Genomic DNA, 21,143 nt, shown 5'->3' on the forward strand with positions numbered 1-21,143 from the left:
TCTCTCTCTCTCTCAATCTACCTGTACAGTTCCTTTCGCATCTACCTGGGTTGATGAAGATATGTAAATCTAGACTGACTGATATAATTTATAGGCACCATACGATGAGACAGATCCCCCCAGGGGTAATTTGGCTTTTAATATTAGCTCAATGAAGAACTACAGTATATGTGCACCAGAATGACTAAACGGAAAGGAAATTCCTGACTCATCATTCAGTTCCAGTCGTAGTGAGACATTCTCGCAGGCGTAATGCCGTTGGAATGAGATATATCGTGATCATAAGTACACGTTAGGTCTGTGATTGAACCTGCAGCAGTTTTGAACGAGCAATGGTATCCGTGGTTTTGCAGGTCGGACGCTTGTGATGTTTGTTCCTCGTGCAAGTGTGGGCTACGTCGGCAGAGAATCCAATAGCGTATGGTGTGCAAGGCGAGGTCCGGACATGTAGGGGACAGCCGTTTTAAAAGTCTGGCTGCATTGGCCGGGAATCGAACCCGGGCCTCCCGCGTGGCAGGCGAGAATTCTACCAGTGAACCAGCAATGCGAGACGAAATCCCGCAGCCAATTCGGATGCAATATATTTCTTGACCACAGACTTTGCCTTGGCGCTCCTGTCCATGCTTTGAAAGGCAGTGTCAGCTTGTCTCATTTATCTCTATTCCTCACTGCACAGTGGATGGAATTAAACTTTCAGAACTCAATGAATATCACGATTTTGTCTGCGTTGGATTCTGATCAACAAATGTGGAATCTGTTGACAACTTATTTTTCAGTAGCTCCACGGTAGTACTAGTTATTCAGGTCGCCGCCTTGCAGTTCACTGTTTCCAGAACATGCGGCTGATGCAATTGCAGGCTACGGCGGCACAAGCTCTCCAAAGACCATGGAGTGCTGGGCGGGGCCCGGACAAGAAATAGGCGACCAAAGATCCCAGTTTTAAAACCGAGACCGCAACGGACGGGAGTCAAAACCCGCTCTCCGCATTCCCGGCCGTCACGCTGTCGTTAGTTACAGCACCCTACACCGTTTCTCATGCGCTCTCTATAGTAGTCCTAAACAAATACCGATGCCATGTCTTTTTCCACACTTCCTTTTTTGGGGAGCGCTGTCCTGCGGTTTTCGCTGCTCTCCCTGTCTGAAGCCTCTCGGTGCATGGACAGGCTGGAGAGTTGTTCGTTTCTTTGGTTATTTCTCCAAGTTAGAGAATGGAATGCTGGAATTCTTGTTCGAAGTTAATGGCGAAAGTAGAGATTATTCGGTTTTATCGATCTCTCTCTCTCTCAATCTACCTGTACAGTTCCTTTCGCATCTATCTGGGTTGATGAAGATATGTAAATCTAGACTGACGGATATAATTTATAGGCACCATACGATGAGACAGATCTCCCCAGGGGTAATTTGGCTTTTAATATTAGCTCAATGAAGAACTACAGTATATGTGCACCAGAATGACTAAACGGAAAGGAAATTCCTGACTCATTATTCAGTTCCAGTCGCAGTGAGACATTCTCGCAGGCTTAATGCCGTTGGAATGAGATATATCGTGATCATAAGTAGACGTTAGGTCTGTGATTGAACCTGCAGCAGTTTTGAACGAGCAATGGTATCCGTGGTTTTGCAGGTCGGACGCTTGTGATATTTGTTCCTCGTGCAAGTGTGGGCTACGTTGGCAGAGAATCCAATACGCGTATGGTGTGCAAGGCGAGGTCCGGACATGTAGGGGACAGCCATTTTAAAAGTCTGGCTGCATTGGCCGGGAATCGAACCCGGGCCTCCCGCGTGGCAGGCGAGAATTCTACCACTGAACCACCAATGCGAGACGAAATCCCTCAGCCAATTCGGATGCAATATATTTCTTGACCACAGACTTTGCCTTGGCGCTCCTGTCCATGCTTTGAAAGGCAGTGTCAGCTTGTCTCATTTATCTCTATTCCTCACTGCACAGTGGATGGAATTAAACTTTCAGAACTCAATGAATATCACGATTTTGTCTGCGTTGGATTCTGATCCACAAATGTGGAATCTGTTGACAACTTATTTTTCAGTAGCTCCACGGTAGTACTAGTTATTCAGGTCGCCGCCTTGCAGTTCACTGTTTCCAGAACATGCGGCTGATGCAATTGCAGGCTACGGCGGCACAAGCTCTCCAAAGACCATGGAGTGCTGGGCGGGGCCCGGACAAGATAGATCCCAGTTTTAAAACCGAGACCGCAACGGACGGGAGTCAAAACCCGGTCTCCGCATTCCCGGCCGTCACGCTGTCATTAGTTACAGCACCCTACACCGTTTCTCATGCGCTCTCTATAGTAGTCCTAAACAAATACCGATGCCAAGTCTTTTTCCACATTTCCTTTTTTGGGGAGCGCTGTCTTGCGGTTTTCGCTGCTCTCCCTGTCTGAAGCCTCTCGGTGCATGGACAGGCTGGAGAGTTGTTCGTTTCTTTGGTTATTTCTCTAAGTTAGAGAATGGAATGCTGGAATTCTTGTTCGAAGTTAATGGCGAAAGTAGAGATTATTCGGTTTTATCGATCTCTCTCTCTCTCAATCTACCTGTACAGTTCCTTTCGCATCTATCTGGGTTGACGAAGATATGTAAATCTAGATTGACGGATATAATTTATAGGCACCATACGATGAGACAGATCCCCCCAGGGGTAATTTGGCTTTTAATATTAGCTCAATGAAGAACTACAGTATATGTGCACCAGAATGACTAAACGGAAAGGAAATTCCTGACTCATCATTCAGTTCCAGTCGCAGTGAGACATTCTCGCAGGCGTAATGCCGTTGGAATGAGATATATCGTGATCATAAGTAGACGTTAGGTCTGTGATTGAACCTGCAGCAGTTTTGAACGAGCAATGGTATCCGTGGTTTTGCAGGTCGGACTCTTGTGATATTTGTTCCTCGTGCAAGTGTGGGCTACGTCGGCAGAGAATCCAATAGCGTATGGTGTGCAAGGCGAGGTCCGGACATGTAGGGGACAGCCGTTTTATAAGTCTGGCTGCATTGGCCGGGAATCGAACCCGGGCCTCCCGCGTGGCAGGCGAGAATTCTACCACTGAACCACCACTGCGAGACGAAATCCCGCAGCCAATTCGGATGCAATATATTTCTTGACCACAGACTTTGCCTTGGCGCTCCTGTCCATGCTTTGAAAGGCAGTGTCAGCTTGTCTCATTTATCTCTATTCCTCACTGCACAGTGGATGGAATTAAACTTTCAGAACTCAATGAATATCACGATTTTGTCTGCGTTGGATTCTGATCCACAAATGTGGAATCTGTTCACAACTTATTTTTCAGTAGCTCCACGGTAGTACTAGTTATTCAGGTCGCTGCCTTGCAGTTCACTGTTTCCAGAACATGCGGCTGATGCAATTGCAGGCTACGGCGGCACAGGCTCTCCAAAGACCATGGAGTGCTGGGCGGGGCCCGGACAAGAAAGAGACGAACAAAGATCCCAGTTTTAAAACCGAGACCGCAACGGACGGTAGTCAAACCCCGGTCTCCGCATTCCCTGCCGTTAGTTACATCACCCTAAACCGTTTCTCATGCGCTCTCTATAGTAGTCCTAAACAAATACCGATGCCATGTCTTTTTCCACACTTCCTTTTTTGGGGAGCGCTGTCCTGCGGTTTTTGCTGCTCTCCCTGTCTGAAGCCTCTCGGTGCATGGACAGGCTGGAGAGTTGTTCGTTTCTTTCGTTATATCTCCAAGTTAGAGAATGGAATGCTGGAATTCTTGTTCGAAGTTAATGGCGAAAGTAGAGATTATTCGGTTTTATCGATCTCTCTCTCTCTCAATCTACCTGTACAGTTCCTTTCGCATCTATCTGGGTTGATGAAGATATGTAAATCTAGACTGACTGATATAATTTATAGGCACCATACGATGCGACAGATCCCCGCAGGGGTAATTTGGCTTTTAATATTAGCTCAATGAAGAACTACAGTATATGTGCACCAGAATGACTAAACGGAAAGGAAATTCCTGACTCATCATTCAGTTCCAGTCGCAGTGAGACATTCTCGCAGGCGTAATGCCGTTGGAATGAGATATATCGTGATCATAAGTAGAAGTTAGGTTTGTGATTGAACCTGCAGCAGTTTTGAACGAGGAATGGTATCCGTGGTTTTGCGGGTCGGACGCTTGTGATATTTGTTCTTCGTGCAAAGTGTGGGCTACGTCGGCAGAGAATCCAAAACGCGTTTGGTGTGCAAGGCGAGTTCCGGACATGTAGGGGACAGCCGTTTTAAAAGTCTGGCTGCATTTGCCGGCAATCGATCCCGGGCCTCCCGCGTGGCAGGCGAGAATTCTACCACTGAACCACCAATGCTTGACGAAATCTTTTTGCCAATTCGGATGCAATATATTTCTTGACCACAGACTTTGCCTTGGCGCTCCTGTCCATGCTTTGAAAGGCAGTGTCAGCTTGTCTCATGTATCTCTATTCCTCACTGCACAGTGGATGGAATTAAACTTTCAGAACTCAATGAATATCACGATTTTGTCTGCGTTGGATTCTGATCCACAAATGTGGAATCTGTTGACAACTTATTTTTCAGTAGCTCCACGGTAGTACTAGTTATTCAGGTCGCCGCCTTGCAGTTCACTGTTTCCAGAACATGCGGCTGATGCAATTGCAGGCTACGGCGGCACAGGCTCTCCAAAGACCATGGAGTGCTGGTTGGGGCCCGGACAAGAAAGAGACGAACAAAGATCCCAGTTTTAAAACCGAGACCGCAACGGACGGGAGTCAAACCCCGGTCTCCGCATTCCCGGCCGTCACGCTGTCGTTAGTTACAGCACCCTACACCGTTTCTCATGCGCTCTCTATAGTAGTCCTAAACAAATACCGATGCCATGTCTTTTTCCACACTTCCTTTTTTGGGGAGCGCTGTCCTGCGGTTTTTGCTGCTCTCCCTGTCTGAAGCCTCTCGGTGCATGGACAGGCTGGAGAGTTGTTCGTTTCTTTCGTTATATCTCCAAGTTAGAGAATGGAATGCTGGAATTGTTGTTCGAAGTTAATGGCGAAAGTAGAGATTATTCGGTTTTATCGATCTCTCTCAATCTACCTGTACAGTTCCTTTCGCATCTATCTGGGTTGATGAAGATATGTAAATCTAGACTGACTGATATAATTTATAGGCACCATACGATGCGACAGATCCCCGCAGGGGTAATTTGGCTTTTAATATTAGCTCAATGAAGAACTACAGTATATGTGCACCAGAATGACTAAACGGAAAGGAAATTCCTGACTCATCATTCAGTTCCAGTCGCAGTGAGACATTCTCGCAGGCGTAATGCCGTTGGAATGAGATATATCGTGATCATAAGTAGAAGTTAGGTTTGTGATTGAACCTGCAGCAGTTTTGAACGAGCAATGGTATCCGTGGTTTTGCGGGTCGGACGCTTGTGATATTTGTTCTTCGTGCAAGTGTGGGCTACGTCGGCAGAGAATCCAATACACGTATGGTGTGCAAGGCGAGGTCCGGATATGTAGGGGACAGCCGTTTTAAAAGTCTGGCTGCATTGGCCGGGAATCGAACCCGGGCCTCCCGCGTGGCAGGCGAGAATTCTACCACTGAACCACCAATGCGAGACAAAATCCCTCAGCCAATTCGGATGCAATGTATTTCTTGACCACAGACTTTGCCTTGGCGCTCCTGTCCATGCTTTGAAAGGCAGTGTCAGCTTGTCTCATTTATCTCTATTCCTCACTGCACAGTGGATGGAATTAAACTTTCAGAACTCAATGAATATCACGATTTTGTCTGCGTTGGATTCTGATCCACAAACGTGGAATCTGTTGACAACTTATTTTTCAGTAGCTCCACGGTAGTACTAGTTATTCAGGTCGCCGCCTTGCAGTTCACTGTTTCCAGATCATGCGGCTGATGCAATTGCAGGCTACGGCGGCACAGGCTCTCCAAAGACCATGGAGTGCTGGGCGGGGCCCGGACAAGAAAGAGACGAACAAAGATCCCAGTTTTAAAACCGAGACCGCAACGGACGGGAGTCAAAACCCGGTCTCCGCATTCCCGGCCGTCACGCTGTCGTTAGTTATAGCACCCTACACCGTTTCTCATGCGCTCTCTATAGTAGTCCTAATCAAATACCGATGCCAAGTCTTTTTCCACACTTCCTTTTTTGGGGAGCGCTGTCCTGCGGTTTTCGCTGCTCTCCCTGTCTGAAGCCTCTCGGTGCATGGACAGGCTGGAGAGTTGTTCGTTTCTTTGGTTATATCTCCAAGTTAGAGAATGGAATGCTGGAATTCTTGTTCGAAGTTAATGGCGAAAGTAGAGATTATTCGGTTTTATCAATCTGTCTCTCTCTGAATCTACCTGTATAGTTCCTTTCGCAGCTATCTGGGTTGATGAAGATATGTAAATCTAGACTGACTGATATAATTTATTGGCACCATACGATGCGACAGATCCCCCCAGGGGTAATTTGGCTTTTAATATTAGCTCAATGAAGAACTACAGTATATGTTCACCAGAATGACTAAACGGAAAGGAAATTCCTGACTCATCATTCAGTTCCAGTCGCAGTGAGACATTCTCGAAGGCGTAATGCCGTTGGAATGAGATATATCGTGATCATAAGTAGAAGTTAGGTTTGTGATTGAACCTGCAGCAGTTTTGAACGAGGAATGGTATCCGTGGTTTTGCGGGTCGGACGCTTGTGATATTTGTTCTTTGTGCAAGTGTGGGCTACGTCGGCAGAGAATCCAAAACGCGTTTGGTGTGCAAGGCGAGTTCCGGACATGTAGGGGACAGCCTTTTTAAAAGTCTGGCTGCATTGGCCGGGAATCGAACCCGGGCCTCCCGCGTGGCAGGCGAGAATTCTACCACTGAACCACCAATGCTTGACGAAATCTTTTTGCCAATTCGGATGCAATATATTTCTTGACCACAGACTTTGCCTTGGCGCTCCTGTCCATGCTTTGAAAGGCAGTGTCAGCTTGTCTCATGTATCTCTATTCCTCACTGCACAGTGGATGGAATTAAACTTTCAGAACTCAATGAATATCACGATTTTGTCTGCGTTGGATTCTGATCCACAAATGTGGAATCTGTTGACAACTTATTTTTCAGTAGCTCCACGGTAGTACTAGTTATTCAGGTCGCCGCCTTGCAGTTCACTGTTTCCAGAACATGCGGCTGATGCAATTGCAGGCTACGGCGGCACAGGCTCTCCAAAGACCATGGAGTGCTGGTTGGGGCCCGGACAAGAAAGAGACGAACAAAGATCCCAGTTTTAAAACCGAGACCGCAACGGACGGGAGTCAAACCCCGGTCTCCGCATTCCCGGCCGTCACGCTGTCGTTAGTTACAGCACCCTACACCGTTTCTCATGCGCTCTCTATAGTAGTCCTAATCAAATACCGATGCCATGTCTTTTTCCACACTTCCTTTTTTGGGGAGCGCTGTCCTGCGGTTTTTGCTGCTCTCCCTGTCTGAAGCCTCTCGGTGCATGGACAGGCTGGAGAGTTGTTCGTTTCTTTGGTTATTTCTCCAAGTTAGAGAATGGAATGCTGGAATTGTTGTTCGAAGTTAATGGCGAAAGTAGAGATTATTCGGTTTTATCGATCTCTCTCAATCTACCTGTACAGTTCCTTTCGCATCTATCTGGGTTGATGAAGATATGTAAATCTAGACTGACTGATATAATTTATAGGCACCATACGATGCGACAGATCCCCGCAGGGGTAATTTGGCTTTTAATATTAGCTCAATGAAGAACTACAGTATATGTGCACCAGAATGACTAAACGGAAAGGAAATTCCTGACTCATCATTCAGTTCCAGTCGCAGTGAGACATTCTCGCAGGCGTAATGCCGTTGGAATGAGATATATCGTGATCATAAGTAGAAGTTAGGTTTGTGATTGAACCTGCAGCAGTTTTGAACGAGCAATGGTATCCGTGGTTTTGCGGGTCGGACGCTTTTGATATTTGTTCTTCGTGCAAGTGTGGGCTACGTCGGCAGAGAATCCAATACGCGTATGGTGTGCAAGGCAAGGTCCGGACATGTAGGGGACAGCCTTTTTAAAAGTCTGGCTGCATTGGCTGGGAATCGAACCCGGGCCTCCCGTGTGGCAGGCGAGAATTCTACCACTGAACCACCAATGCGAGACGAAATTCCTCACCCAATTCGGATGCAATATATTTCTTGACCACAGACTTTGCCTTGGCGCTCCTGTCCATGCTTTGAAAGGCAGTGTCAGCTGGTCTCATTTATCTCTATTCCTCACTGCACAGTGGATGGAATTAAACTTTCAGAACTCAATGAATATCACGATTTTGTCTGCGTTGGATTCTGATCCACAAATGTGGAATCTGTTGACAACTTATTTTTCAGTAGCTCCACGGTAGTACTAGTTATTCAGGTCGCCGCCTTGCAGTTCACTGTTTCCAGAACATGCGGCTGATGCAATTGCAGGCTACGGCGGCACAAGCTCTCCAAAGACCATGGAGTGCTGGGCGGGGCCCGGACAAGAAATAGGCGAACAAAGATCCCAGTTTTAAAACCGAGACCGCAACGGACGGGAGTCAAACCCCGGTCTCCGCATTCCTGGCCGTCACGCTGTCGTTAGTTACAGCACCCTACACCGTTTCTCATGCGCTCTCTATAGTAGTCCTAAACAAATACCGATGCCATGTCTTTTTCCACACTTCCTTTTTTGGGGAGCGCTGTCCTGCGGTTTTCGCTGCTCTCCCTGTCTGAAGCCTCTCGGTGCATGGACAGGCTGGAGAGTTGCTCGTTTTTTTGGTTATTTCTCCAAGTTAGAGAATGGAATGCTGGAATTCTTGTTCGAAGTTAATGGCGAAAGTAGAGATTATTCGGTTTTATCGATCTCTCTTTCTCTCAATCTACCTGTACAGTTCCTTTCGCATCTACCTGGGTTGATGAAGATATGTAAAGCTAGACTGACTGATATAATTTATAGGCACCATACGATGAGACAGATCCCCGCAGTGGTAATTTGGCTTTTAATATTAGCTCAATGAAGAACTACAGTATATGTGCACCAGAATGACTAAACGGAAAGGAAATTCCTGACTCATCATTCAGTTCCAGTCGCAGTGAGACATTCTCGCAGGCGTAATGCCGTTGGAATGAGATATACCGTGATCATAAGTAGAAGTTAGGTTTGTGATTGAACCTGCAGCAGTTTTGAACGAGCAATGGTATCCGTGGTTTTGCGGGTCGGACGCTTGTGATATTTGTTCTTCGTGCAAGTGTGGGCTACGTCGGCAGAGAATTCAATACGCGTATGGTGTGCAAGGCGAGGTCCAGACATGTAGGTGACAGCCGTTTTAAAAGTCTGGCTGCATTGGCCGGGAATCGAACCCGGGCCTCCCGCGTGGCAGGCGAGAATTCTACCACTGAACCACCAATGCGAGACGATATCCCTCAGCCAATTCGGATGCAATATATTTCTTGACCACAGACTTTGCCTTGGCGCTCCTGTCCATGCTTTGAAAGGCAGTGTCAGCTGGTCTCATTTATCTCTATTCCTCACTGCACAGTGGATGGAATTAAACTTTCAGAACTCAATGAATATCACGATTTTGTCTGCGTTGGATTCTGATCCACAAATGTGGAATCTGTTGACAACTTATTTTTCAGTAGCTCCACGGTAGTACTAGTTATTCAGGTCGCCGCCTTGCAGTTCACTGTTTCCAGAACATGCGGCTGATGCAATTGCAGGCTACGGCGGCACAAGCTCTCCAAAGACCATGGAGTGCTGGGAGGGGCCCGGACAAGAAATAGGCGAACAAAGATCCCAGTTTTAAAACCGAGACCGCAACGGACGGGAGTCAAACCCCGGTCTCCGCATTCCCGGCCGTTACGGTGTCGATCGCTTCCCAGATAGCAGCCGCAAGTTTGCCACATCTGTTTTAAAACTGGCACTTCTGGTTCACTTCTGGCAGCGGCATGATGGATATGGGCCACATGTGGCACACAGTTGATGAATCGGCCAAATCAGCTTCCGGTACGGCATATGTGGGCCAGTACTGGTCCATTAGCATAGTTCTGCGATTGGATGCATGACTCAGAATAGGGCAGTGACAGGTCATGGTGAGGTGTCTTTAAAATAAAATGCAATATTTACAGTTAGTATATGTCAATATATTTTTTTTTTCATTTCAAAATCGAAGATGGTGTGGTTAAGAGCCGGCTACAAAATGCGTGTAAATATCAGACTGACCACGGAGTTTTTTAATTTATTTATTTGAGAAATCTCGTTTCTTTGTGACAAGTACAAACAAAAACACATCTCAAGGATGAAATATCGTGAACTTTACAAACTTTCTACAAATTTTAAACACTATAAACGGCGGGTAGAATTTTCGACAAGTATCCAGCATCTGCCATGACTGCTTTCAGCCTTTTTGTGGATTCGAATTTTCTTAATCTGTGCTTAAAAAAAAAGGTAATTTATTTGATTGACATTGTGGCCAGCCATTGAGAGAACTATCGGCCTGCCTTCTGACGTTCACCTTAGCCAATGAGGGAACAGCTTGAGTGACGAACAGTTGCCCGTTCAGTCAGACACTAAAGTTTGTAGTTGACTGATGGTGAAGTTAATATTCGATTATTTAATATATTATGTGTTGGTTATTATTGCTAAGTTAAAATGTTTATATTATGAAAAGCGTAACCAATTAATTGCATAGTATGCAAGGTGCTGTAACGTGCTTAAACTGTTATATAAGCCATTTTTAAATTATTCGGCGGGCTTTCTTTTTTTTTTTTACTTAAATACTTATGATATCCAGATATTAAATATAATAAGCGGTGACGAAGGCAAGCAAGTAACGTTAAAATTCGGTATTTATTTTAGCACGTGATATATTAAGTTTTTAACCGCTTAGAAACACCGAGATTTTTCGCTGTTAGTGCGTTTAGTTAGCATGAGCGGAAGTGCAAACGTAAAAACTCGCGAATGTGAGTTTATTTTTATAGAGTGAAAGACGCACAATGGTGGAGGTGGCATCAGACTTAAACTTTGTTAAGGTATGTCTTGACAAATAATGAGTGCTCAATTTGGAGCTTTTTACAATGTTCCAATCAGGACGGAGGTAACGTTTATTTGTGTATCTCATAATGTAGTTTGTCACTGTATAAGCCTTGAATCGTAGCACTATGTATACGTTATATAAATATTTTCTTGCCCCTTTCTTTTCTTTTGCAGCATTGAACAGTAGTTGGGCATTGACAGGTATATTTTGGTATTTCATGGTAATATGGACAGGGCAAAATGGAATGTAAAACGCATTAATCTGAGAAAAAGGGCTATAAAGAGGGTGAATAAGTTGATAGACTCATTGGAGAATGAAAGGCAGGTTAGTGGTGGGATTGATGCACTCACAGTGAAATACATGTGGATGAGATTCAAACTTCTCAGTTTGGTTGTTCTTGTGATGATTTGGAATCCAGTCAGTCAGAGAGTGACAGTGATGATAACTTTGATTGTGGGCAGAACGATTACCAGGACACCCTCCAGGCAAGTTTGAGAAATTGGGCTGTTCAGTTCAGTATCCCTTTAATTGCCTTATCTGCATTACTAACTATACTCAGAATTAGTCATGCTTTTTTGCCAAAAGATGCAAGGTCCTTACTGAAAACTAAGACTGCTTACAGAGTTGAAATGCTTGGTGGTGGTTCATTTCATTACTTTGGCATTAAACATTCTCTGAGAGCTTTCTTTGAAAAGGTATGGTCAACTGTTCCAAGTGGACACACTTTTTTAATTTGCAACTTAATTTTGATGGGCTTCCTATTTTTAAGAGTTCTTCACTTCAGTTTTGGCCAGTTCTTGGAATTGTTAAGAATTATATCAAGATTCCAGTTTTGATTGCATTGTTCTGTGGATGTTCAAAACCAAACTCACTTTCTGAATACTTGAGTGCTCTAGTTAATGAGTTAAAAACAATTGGAAAAGGATTCCCTGTGAAAGGAAAAACATTTTTCATCACTTTATCTTCAGTTGTTTGTGATGCACCTGCTAGAGCCTTTATTAAGGGCATAAAATCACACACTGGATATCACAGTTGTGATAAGTGTGTACAAAAAGGAGTATATGTAAACCACCGTATGACATTTCCAGAAACCACTGCAAGTCTTCGAACAGGTGAATCATTTAAAACATTAGATGATGATGCACACCATGTAGAATCTTCACCTCTCTCAGAAATCATAGATATGATTAAGGGATTCCCGCATGATTACATGCACCTTGTATGCTTAGGAGTAATGAGACGTCTCTTGGATTTGTGGATAGGAAGCAATGGCCCACTACAGTGCCGTGTTTCAGCCAGTCAAGTGTCGTTAATTTCTGATAAGTTGGTAGCGTTACGTGGTTTCATTCCTAACGAGTTTGCAAGGAAGCCCCGTTAAGTTTTTGAAAGACTACAGTGGAAAGCAACTGTGTTGAGACAATTCTTATTGTACACGGGTCCAGTTGTTTTGAGAGAGATATTGCACTCTGAGGTGTATCAAAATTTCATGCTGCTCTCTGTGGGTATATACATTTTAGCAAGTCCTGAGTATTGTTCAACTATGAATGATTTTGCTAACTCTCTGCTAGTGGCATTTGTCAAGCATTTTAGTGAGTTATATGGTCCTGAGTTTGTCAGCTATAATGTACATGGGCTAACTCATTTAAGTCAAGATGTTAAAGTCCATGGTAGTTTGGATGTTATATCAGGTTGTCCATTTGACAATTATCTAAGAAAGCTAAAGAAAATGGTTAGACGACCTCACTGTCCTTTAACACAGGTTATACGTAGGATTTTAGAGCTTGACTTCTAGCATTTAAATTCTGATTTTAGCATACACCCTCAAAAGAGGTTTAAAATGCAACATTCAGATGGTCCAGTTCCATTACACTTTGAGGTAGTACTCCAGTTTAAAGAGGTGGAGTTTAATGGATTTGTCATCAAAGTTTCTACAGGGGATTCCTGTATTAAAATTGATAATAAAATTGTCATAGTTCAAAATATAATTGTGCATGAAGACGGAATATGTTATCTGTCAGGAATACCAACACAAGGCCATATTTTTTGAATATCCAATTGATTCTTCATGCCTGGGGATTTTTGTTGTGTCCAAGCTTTCCTCAAATCTTCAGTGTTTACCTATTGGTTCTGGCATGCTGAAATATGTCCGCTTGCCACTAGATGACAATTATCTTGTAATCCCCCTACTTCATATACAGTAAATACAGATTAATTGGTACAGTATTTATTTTTTTGTTTGTTTGTTTGTTCCTTCCTGTTGTGTTACAGAGTTCATAAGTGTTTTTTCTAATTAGTTTTTTAAACTCTCATCACCCCACCACTTGCATTCTTTATATTCTGGACTGATTTATGGTGGTGTGTGAAGTTGCTAGGTAAGCAAATTTGATTATTTCAACTGTACAAATGAAATCATGTTTAACTAATATAATTTACTGTATATATTAATCATATGTATTATTATTGTTACTTATATTTGATTAGTAATTGTAAGCATGCATGCATGTTGTAAGTGCACTTATCAAGGACTTTTATAAATGTTTTAAAAAAATCTTTGTTTTTAGTAATCTTTGTAGGCTATGTATCACATTGTGAATTTTTCGGAATGCAATGAAGTTGAGTTGGTGCCATCCAATTGGGTATCCAATGGAGTGTGTGCTTGGCCACCATATAAAACTGGAGATATCCATAAGGCTATAATAAATAAAGAGCAGCCGAAAGAAAACTGGAAATCATTTAAGGTTGAAGTTATGTACACGACAGGTTTGTATTTATAATATTTGGTATAATTGTCATATCATATCATGTCATCTTCCAGCCCACTATATCCAGAAAAGGGTCACGGGGGTCTGCTGGAGCCCATCCCAGCAGGGTGCAAGGCAGGAACAAACCCTAGACAGGGCTCCAGTCCATCGCAGGGTACACACGCATGCACACACTAAGGCCAATTTAGGATCTCCAAATCACCTAACCTGCATGTCTTTGGGAGGAAACCGGAGCACCCGGAGGAAACCCATGCAGACACGGGGAGAACATGCAAACTCCACACAGGGAGGACCCGGGACAGGAACCCAGGTCTCCTTACTGCGAGGCAGCAGTGCTACCACTGTGCCACCCTGGTATAATTGTATTCCTGAGTACTGTATATCCATATTATTATAGAGTAAATAATCTTACATCTGGAATTTAACAGATAATTACAGAACTGCAAGACTGAAGCTTCCAGTTGCCGAAAGACACTCAGATTTGCAGACAGCAGAAGATGAAGAAGACGATGAAATTCCAAAAAGGACAAAAAGAAGGAAAATGTAAGCCTGAAATAGTTAATATGCTTGAACTGTAGCATCACCTGCCGACTGTTGCTTGTGTTAATACAGTGAATTTTCAAGCTGTAATACTTGATCTTTTAAAGAGAAAACACTAAGTTTAATGATCCAGTTATCTCATTTTATTTATATACTGTAATTTAATTTAGTATAACTACCACAAGGCTAATTCATGAAAATTTGTCTAAATTGGTAAAGCATTTTTTCTCATAATTGTACAGTTGTATGTTGTATAACTGTGAATTTTGTCAATAATTTCTTAATCTTTTCCCAAAGAGCAAACACAAGATTTCATAGTGATAGCGACGGTGATGTCTGTAGCAAACCCAAAAGCCATCTACCTCCACCACGCAAGATAACCCCTCCTCAAAAATTTTCAAAATCAACCACCAAGATGTCTGCTGACCTTGGAGAACTTGGACGAAATACAAAATCAATGTGCAGGATGCATCAACCTGACAGTGTTCAGCTACATTCTGAATGTAGGTCCACTGAATGTGGAAGATGCACTCAAGAAATGAAAAGCCTGAGAAATGATTACAAAAATCAAAGTGCATCTGCAGTGGAAGAGCACCTAACCCCAGAGTGTGTGGAAATTGCAAATACTGCATTTAGACACTGGTCTACCTCACAACAAAATGATGGACCAAATCAAGACATTAATGGCCGTAAGTGTTTTATCTCAGTTTCTCTTTAATATAGCTGCCTCTGTGTTTGTCACTTTAAATAAAGCCCTGATAACCAGACTCAACTGTGAAGCATGAAAATAATTACCCTAAATGTTTTACATTTTGAGTAAAAGAATTATGACTCTGTGCAACTTTGTGTGTGTATTTAATGTTTCTCACAGGACCCACTTTTCATTACCTTTATTCATTAATACAGCTAAATTGATTTTACCTTCTCTTTTCATTCCACGTCCCAAGAGCCAGCTTCTGTAGCTGAGGATCGGACCGCCAAGGTCCCCACCTTCAGCCACCACCCAACTCACACTGCACCCGACCTCCTTGGCCATGCCTGGCCGAGCCCCATGGGTGCAGGCCTGGCCACCAGGTGCTCGCCTTCGAGCCCCACCTCCAGGCCTGGCTCCAGAGGGGGGACCCGGTGACCCACGTCCGGGCAAGAGAAAACGCCGTCCAAAGTTTTCATTCATCATAGAAGGTTTTCAGAGTAGAGCCGCTGCTCCTCCGCATCGAGAGGAGTCAGATGAGGTGGCTCGGACATCTGATCAGGATGCCTCCCTGGTGAGGTGTTCCGGGCACGTCTAACCGGGAGGAAGCCCAGGGTAAGACCCAGGACATGCTGTAGGGACTATGTCTCTCGGCTGGCCTGGGAACGCCTTGGGATTCCCCCGGAAGAGCTAGAAGTGGCCGGGGAGAGAAGTCTGGGCATATCTGCTCAAGCTGCTGCCCCCGTGACCCGACCTCAGATAAGCGGAAGAGAATGGATGGATGGATGGATTCTCTTTTCATCGGTTTCCTTTATTTTTCCACTTTTCATCATGCTTGCCAATTTATAGTTTACATTTCATCCCCTTTGGTAAATGTCTGTGACAATTATGATCTTATTTTGTTTGATATTAATTTTGTGGTGTTTGTACATTGTTTTAGCCATTCTTCGAAACATTCTGGTTAAGCAGGAGATGATGATGGAGCAAGTCAAAGTGATTTTAAAAACCGTACAAGACCTACATGAGAAATGCTGTAGTGACAGTGGTTCAGATCCAGTGCTGGAAAAAGACATTCTTCCACTTCAAGATCTCACATCCATGCAACAGCTTTTTTAATAAAAACTGAAACATATACCTTCAAACAACGACAGGCTTCAAGTTGTATTGTCTTAAATGTCCAAATGGCGCTCATCAGATATGCACAAGCTGTGATGTGTAGTCAAAATCGTAGGCATAGATAAAAAATAAATATATTGTTAATTATTTAAGTCAGAAAAGCTTTTAACAGTCTACAACATTACATTTTTAAAAGGACTGAAAAAATTCCTATCCGAGCATGGTTGTCAGTTTTTGGGAGTATTGAAGACTGCTACTGTAGTCAAATCTTTGTTGAAAATTAAATGAAGTGCTCATAACTTGACATGTCTGACCACAGATAACATCTGTAAAGGCCGTCAGTATTGGGCATGACAATATGCTAAAGGACTGTCAAACGCTTTTTTTATTTGACATTGCTGGCATATCATATCAAATGGTGCTTGGAGTCCCATGTCCAAGCTTACCCCAAAGATTCAGCATGTACATTCCCCCAGGGGTAATTTGGCTTTTAATATTAGCTCAATGAAGAACTACAGTATATGTGCACCAGAATGACTAAACGGAAAGGAAATTCCTGACTCATCATTCAGTTCCAGTCGCAGTGAGACATTCTCGCAGGCGTAATGCCATTGGAATGAGATATATCGTGATCATAAGTAGACGTTAGGTTTGTGATGGAACCTGCAGCAGTTTAGAACGAGCAATGGTATCCGTGGTTTTGCAGGTCGGACGCTTGTGATGTTTGTTCTTCGTGCAAGTGTGGGCTACGTCGGCAGAGAATCCAATACGCGTATGGTGTGCAAGGCGAGGTCCGGACATGTAAGTGACAGCTGTTTTAAAAGTCTGGCTGCATTGGCCGGGAATCGAACCCGGGCCTCCCGCGTGGCAGGCGAGAATTCTACCACTGAACCACCAATGCGAGATGAAATCCCTCACGCAATTCGGATGCAATATATTTCTTGACCACAGACTTTGCCTTGGCGCTCCTGTCCATGCTTTGAAAGGCAGTGTCAGCTTGTCTCATTTATCTCTATTCCTCACTGAACAGTGGATGGAATTAAACTTTCAGAACTCAATGAATATCACGATTTTGTCTGCGTTGGATTCTGATCCACAAATGTGGAATCTGTTGACAACTTATTTTTCAGTAGCTCCACGGTAGTACTAGTTATTCAGGTCGCCGCCTTGCAGTTCACTGTTTCCAGAATATGCGGCTGATGCAATAGCAGGCTACGGCGGCACAAGCTCTCCAAAGACCATGGAGTGCTGGGCGGGGCCCGGACAAGAAAGAGACGAACAAAGATCCCAGTTTTAAAACCGAGACCGCAACGGACGGGAGTCAAACTCCGGTCTCCGCATTCCCGGCCGTCACGCTGTCGTTAGTTACAGCACCCTACACCGTTTCTCATGCGCTCTCTATAGTAGTCCTAATCAAATACCGATGCCATGTCTGTTTCCACACTTCTTTTTTTGGGGAGCGCTGTCCTGCGGTTTTCGCTGCTCTCCCTGTCTGAAGCCTCTCGGTGCATGGACAGGCTGGAGAGTTGTTCGTTTCTTTGGTTATTTCTCCAAGTTAGAGAATGGAATGCTGGAATTCTTGTTCGAAGTTAATGGCGAAAGTAGAGATTATTCGGTTTTATCGATCTCTCTCTCTCTCAATGTACCTGTACAGTTCCTTTCGCATCTATCTGGGTTGATGAAGATATGTAAATCTAGACTGACTGATATAATTTATAGGCATCATACGATGCGACAGATCCCCCCAGGGGTAATTTGGCTTTTAATATTAGCTCAATGAAGAACTACAGTATATGTGCACCAGAATGACTAAACGGAAAGGAAATTCCTGACTCATCATTCAGTTCCAGTCGCAGTGAGACATTCTCGCAGGCGTAATGCCGTTGGAATGAGATATATCGTGATCATAAGTAGAAGTTAGGTCTGTGATTGAACCTGCAGCAGTTTTGAACGAGCAATGGTATCCGTGCTTTGCGGGTCGGACGCTTGTGATATTTGTTCTGCATTGGCCTATAATCGAACCCTTACCTCCCTCAACCTTTCCCATTAATTGTCTATGGTAGGGCTAAACCACTATCGATGCAATCTATTTTTCGTTTCTTCCTTTTCTTGCGCATTTCACCACTCTGCCTGCTTTCCTACTACTTGTGCCTTTATAGACTGTCTCGGGTTGAGACGTTTTTCTTAACTTAATCGTTAATGTTGAAATGTAGGTTTTTTCTGTTGATTCATTCACGATCTCATTAATTATACCTAATACTCTTTTCAAGTGGTCGCTATTTTTGCCTGTTTTATACAATTTATCTAGCGCCTTTCCTCTCTTGGCTGCCCTCTTGCCTGCGTGCAGCTTGTGTCGATTGATATATGATTTTTTTTTTTCACATAATTCTCTGAGTTGAAAAATGCATATACAGTATATATAAAATAAAACTACTGTATAGCTTATACTGTTATCTGTCTAGTGCCTTCTCTGTCTGTCTGTTTTTTTGTTTTGTTTTTTTTTAATATTTTTATTTTATTAATTTTCATTGTAATCATTCCATACAAACTGATCAATTTATAACCCAACAAATTTGAAAACAAATCAAACCCCACCCCTGAGAAGGAGAGCTTAGCTAAAGGAAAATTTCTTTAAGCTTTTTAATAAGGCAACATTAGACAAAAGAAGGGGAGAAGTAAATATCTCTATAAATAAGAGATGGAGAAGGGAGTTAAATGCAATAATAGTTATTTCTCTTATTCTAAAATAATATTGATTAAATCCTGCCATGTTTTGAAAAAATGTTGTACAGATCCTCTAACTGAAAATTTGATTTTTTCCAATTTCAAATAATATAAAACATCGGTTTCCCACTGACTTATAAGAGGAGAATTAGGATTCTTCCAATTTAACAAAATAAGTCTGCGTGCCAAGAGTGTAGTGAATGCAATCACCGTTTGCTTGTCCTTCTCCAATTCCAGTCCATCTGGAAGAACACCAAACACAGCTGTTAGTGGGTTAGGAGGGATTGTGATACTAAGGCTGTCTGAGAGGCACTTAAAAATTTTTGTCCAAAATGATGTTAGTTTGGTGCAGGCCCAGAACATGTGACCCAGTGAGGCAGGAGCTTGGTTGCAGCGTTCGCAGGTTGGATCCTGGCCTGGAAACATTTTGGACAGTTTTAAGCGAGACAGATGAGCTCGATATATAATTTTTAGTTGAATAATTCTATGCTTTGCGCATATAGAACTCGAGTGATTTCTCTGCTTTGCTACCTTCCACTCCTTTTCTGATATATTGATTAAGAGATCTTCTTCCCAATGTCCTCTTGGATCTTTGAAAGGTAGGGACTCTAATAAGATTTTATATATTGCGGAAATTGTGTTTGTTTCCTCGGAATTGAGCAGTATTTTTTCCAGCATTGTGGAGGGTGCAAGGTGGGGGAAATCGGGTAATTTCTGTTTAACAAAATTTCTAATTTGAAGATAGTAAAAGAAATGTGTAGCTGGGAGGTTAAATTTTGAACGTAATTGTTCAAAAGATGTAAATATGTTGTCTATATAAAGATCTCTGAGCATTTTAATCCCAAAACTTTTCCAGGTATTAAAAACTGGATATACTTGCGAAGGTTGAAAGAGGTGGTTCTCTTGCAGAGGTGCCACTGATAAAAGATTTTCCATCTTAAAATGCTTCCTAATTTGGTTCCATATTCTGAGTGAGTAAAGCACAATTGGGTTATTAGTATATTTGCGATAACTTTCATTTATTGGAGAGCAGAGCAGGGAATATAAAGAAGTACTACAGGATTTTACTTCTATTGCAGACCAAGCCTGTGTATGTGCATTTATTTGTGTCCAGGTTTTTATGGCTTGTATGTTTTGCTGCCCAGTAATAAAACTGAAATTAGGTAAAGCCATGCCACCTTCTGCCTGAGATCTTTGTAGGGTCGCTCTTCGGATACGTGGGTGTTTTGAGTTCCAAATGAATGAGGTTATTATTGAATCTAACTGTTTAAAAAACGATTTATTGATATATATTGAAATGTTTTGAAATAAAAAGAGAAGTTTAGGAAGGATATTCATCTTAACAATGTTAATTCTTCCGGCTAGAGTGAGATGAAGGGTTGACCATCTATGCAAGTCTTGCTTAATTTTTTCCATACAGACGCCAAAATTTTGTTGATAAAGAGCTTTATGTTTACTTGTGATATTTACCCCTAGGTATTTAAACTGATTTGCTATGGTAAAAGGTACGGGTGTCCAATCTAATATAATATGCTTGTGAGTTCACTGGAAAGAGAATACTTTTATTCAGATTAATTCTAAGACCAGATATCTTTTGAAATTCTGTTAGTGCTGTTAAAACAGCAGGGACAGTGTTTTCTGGGTCCGATAAATATAAGACCATATCATCTGCATATAGAGAAATTTTCTGTTCCAGTCCTTCTCTGACAATCCCCTTTATCTGGTGAGAATTTCGACAGTGAGCCGCCAGTGGTTCAATAGCGATTGCAAACAACAGTGGCGACAAGGGACATCCTTGCCTGGTACCATGTTCTAGTTTAAAGTAGTCTGAGCAAATGTTATTAATACAAACTGAAGCTTCTGGATTGGTATACAGTAGTTTGATCCAAGCACAAATATTCGGGCCAAACCCAAATTTGTCCAATGCAGTGAAAAGGTAATTCCATTCGATCATGTCAAATGCCTTTTCTGCGTCTAATGATAGTAATATCTCTGGGGTGTTTGATTTTGCTGGTGAATATATAACATTAAACAAGCGTCGGAGATTTGAAGATAGATGTCGGCCTTTAATAAATCCAGTTTGATCTTGTGATATTACAGAGGGCAGCACTGTCCGTCTGTTTTATACTGCATTCAAATGTATTTGTACTTTCTCTGCCTGCTTTCCTGGCTGTAGCGTCTGATAATTAATACATTATTTCATGTATTTTTTTTTACTTGAATTGCTGAAATACACACATACATGCAGTATAAAAAATTTAATGTATG

General features: G+C 42.8%; 1 long non-coding RNA gene and 9 other non-coding genes across 10 annotated transcripts; 1 reads left to right on the forward strand and 9 right to left on the reverse strand.

Annotated features, from left to right (window-relative positions):
• Positions 1-476: 476 nt before the first annotated feature.
• Positions 477-547, reverse strand: trnag-gcc (transfer RNA glycine (anticodon GCC)). Its single transcript has one exon. It is a non-coding gene; the product is annotated as a tRNA-Gly (tRNA).
• A 1,201-nt stretch (positions 548-1,748) lies between these two features.
• Positions 1,749-1,819, reverse strand: trnag-gcc (transfer RNA glycine (anticodon GCC)). Its single transcript has one exon. It is a non-coding gene; the product is annotated as a tRNA-Gly (tRNA).
• A 1,188-nt stretch (positions 1,820-3,007) lies between these two features.
• trnag-gcc (transfer RNA glycine (anticodon GCC)) lies at positions 3,008-3,078 on the reverse strand. The gene has a single exon. It is a non-coding gene; the product is annotated as a tRNA-Gly (tRNA).
• A 1,191-nt stretch (positions 3,079-4,269) lies between these two features.
• On the reverse strand, positions 4,270-4,340 carry trnag-gcc (transfer RNA glycine (anticodon GCC)). Its single transcript has one exon. It is a non-coding gene; the product is annotated as a tRNA-Gly (tRNA).
• Positions 4,341-5,535: 1,195 nt separating this feature from the next.
• trnag-gcc (transfer RNA glycine (anticodon GCC)) lies at positions 5,536-5,606 on the reverse strand. The gene has a single exon. It is a non-coding gene; the product is annotated as a tRNA-Gly (tRNA).
• A 1,201-nt stretch (positions 5,607-6,807) lies between these two features.
• trnag-gcc (transfer RNA glycine (anticodon GCC)) lies at positions 6,808-6,878 on the reverse strand. The gene has a single exon. It is a non-coding gene; the product is annotated as a tRNA-Gly (tRNA).
• Positions 6,879-8,073: 1,195 nt separating this feature from the next.
• Positions 8,074-8,144, reverse strand: trnag-gcc (transfer RNA glycine (anticodon GCC)). The gene has a single exon. It is a non-coding gene; the product is annotated as a tRNA-Gly (tRNA).
• Positions 8,145-9,345: 1,201 nt separating this feature from the next.
• trnag-gcc (transfer RNA glycine (anticodon GCC)) lies at positions 9,346-9,416 on the reverse strand. Its single transcript has one exon. It is a non-coding gene; the product is annotated as a tRNA-Gly (tRNA).
• Positions 9,417-13,621: 4,205 nt separating this feature from the next.
• Positions 13,622-14,705, forward strand: LOC127527780 (uncharacterized). The gene is made up of 3 exons (XR_007934899.1): positions 13,622-13,802; positions 14,233-14,347; positions 14,642-14,705. It is a non-coding gene; the product is annotated as an uncharacterized LOC127527780 (long non-coding RNA).
• Positions 14,706-16,981: 2,276 nt separating this feature from the next.
• Positions 16,982-17,052, reverse strand: trnag-gcc (transfer RNA glycine (anticodon GCC)). Its single transcript has one exon. It is a non-coding gene; the product is annotated as a tRNA-Gly (tRNA).
• Between the last annotated feature and the right edge of the window lie 4,091 nt (positions 17,053-21,143).

The sequence above is a fragment of the Erpetoichthys calabaricus genome, chromosome 5 (genome assembly GCF_900747795.2).
Source record: "Erpetoichthys calabaricus chromosome 5, fErpCal1.3, whole genome shotgun sequence".
Classification (NCBI taxonomy): Eukaryota; Metazoa; Chordata; class Cladistia; order Polypteriformes; family Polypteridae; genus Erpetoichthys; species Erpetoichthys calabaricus.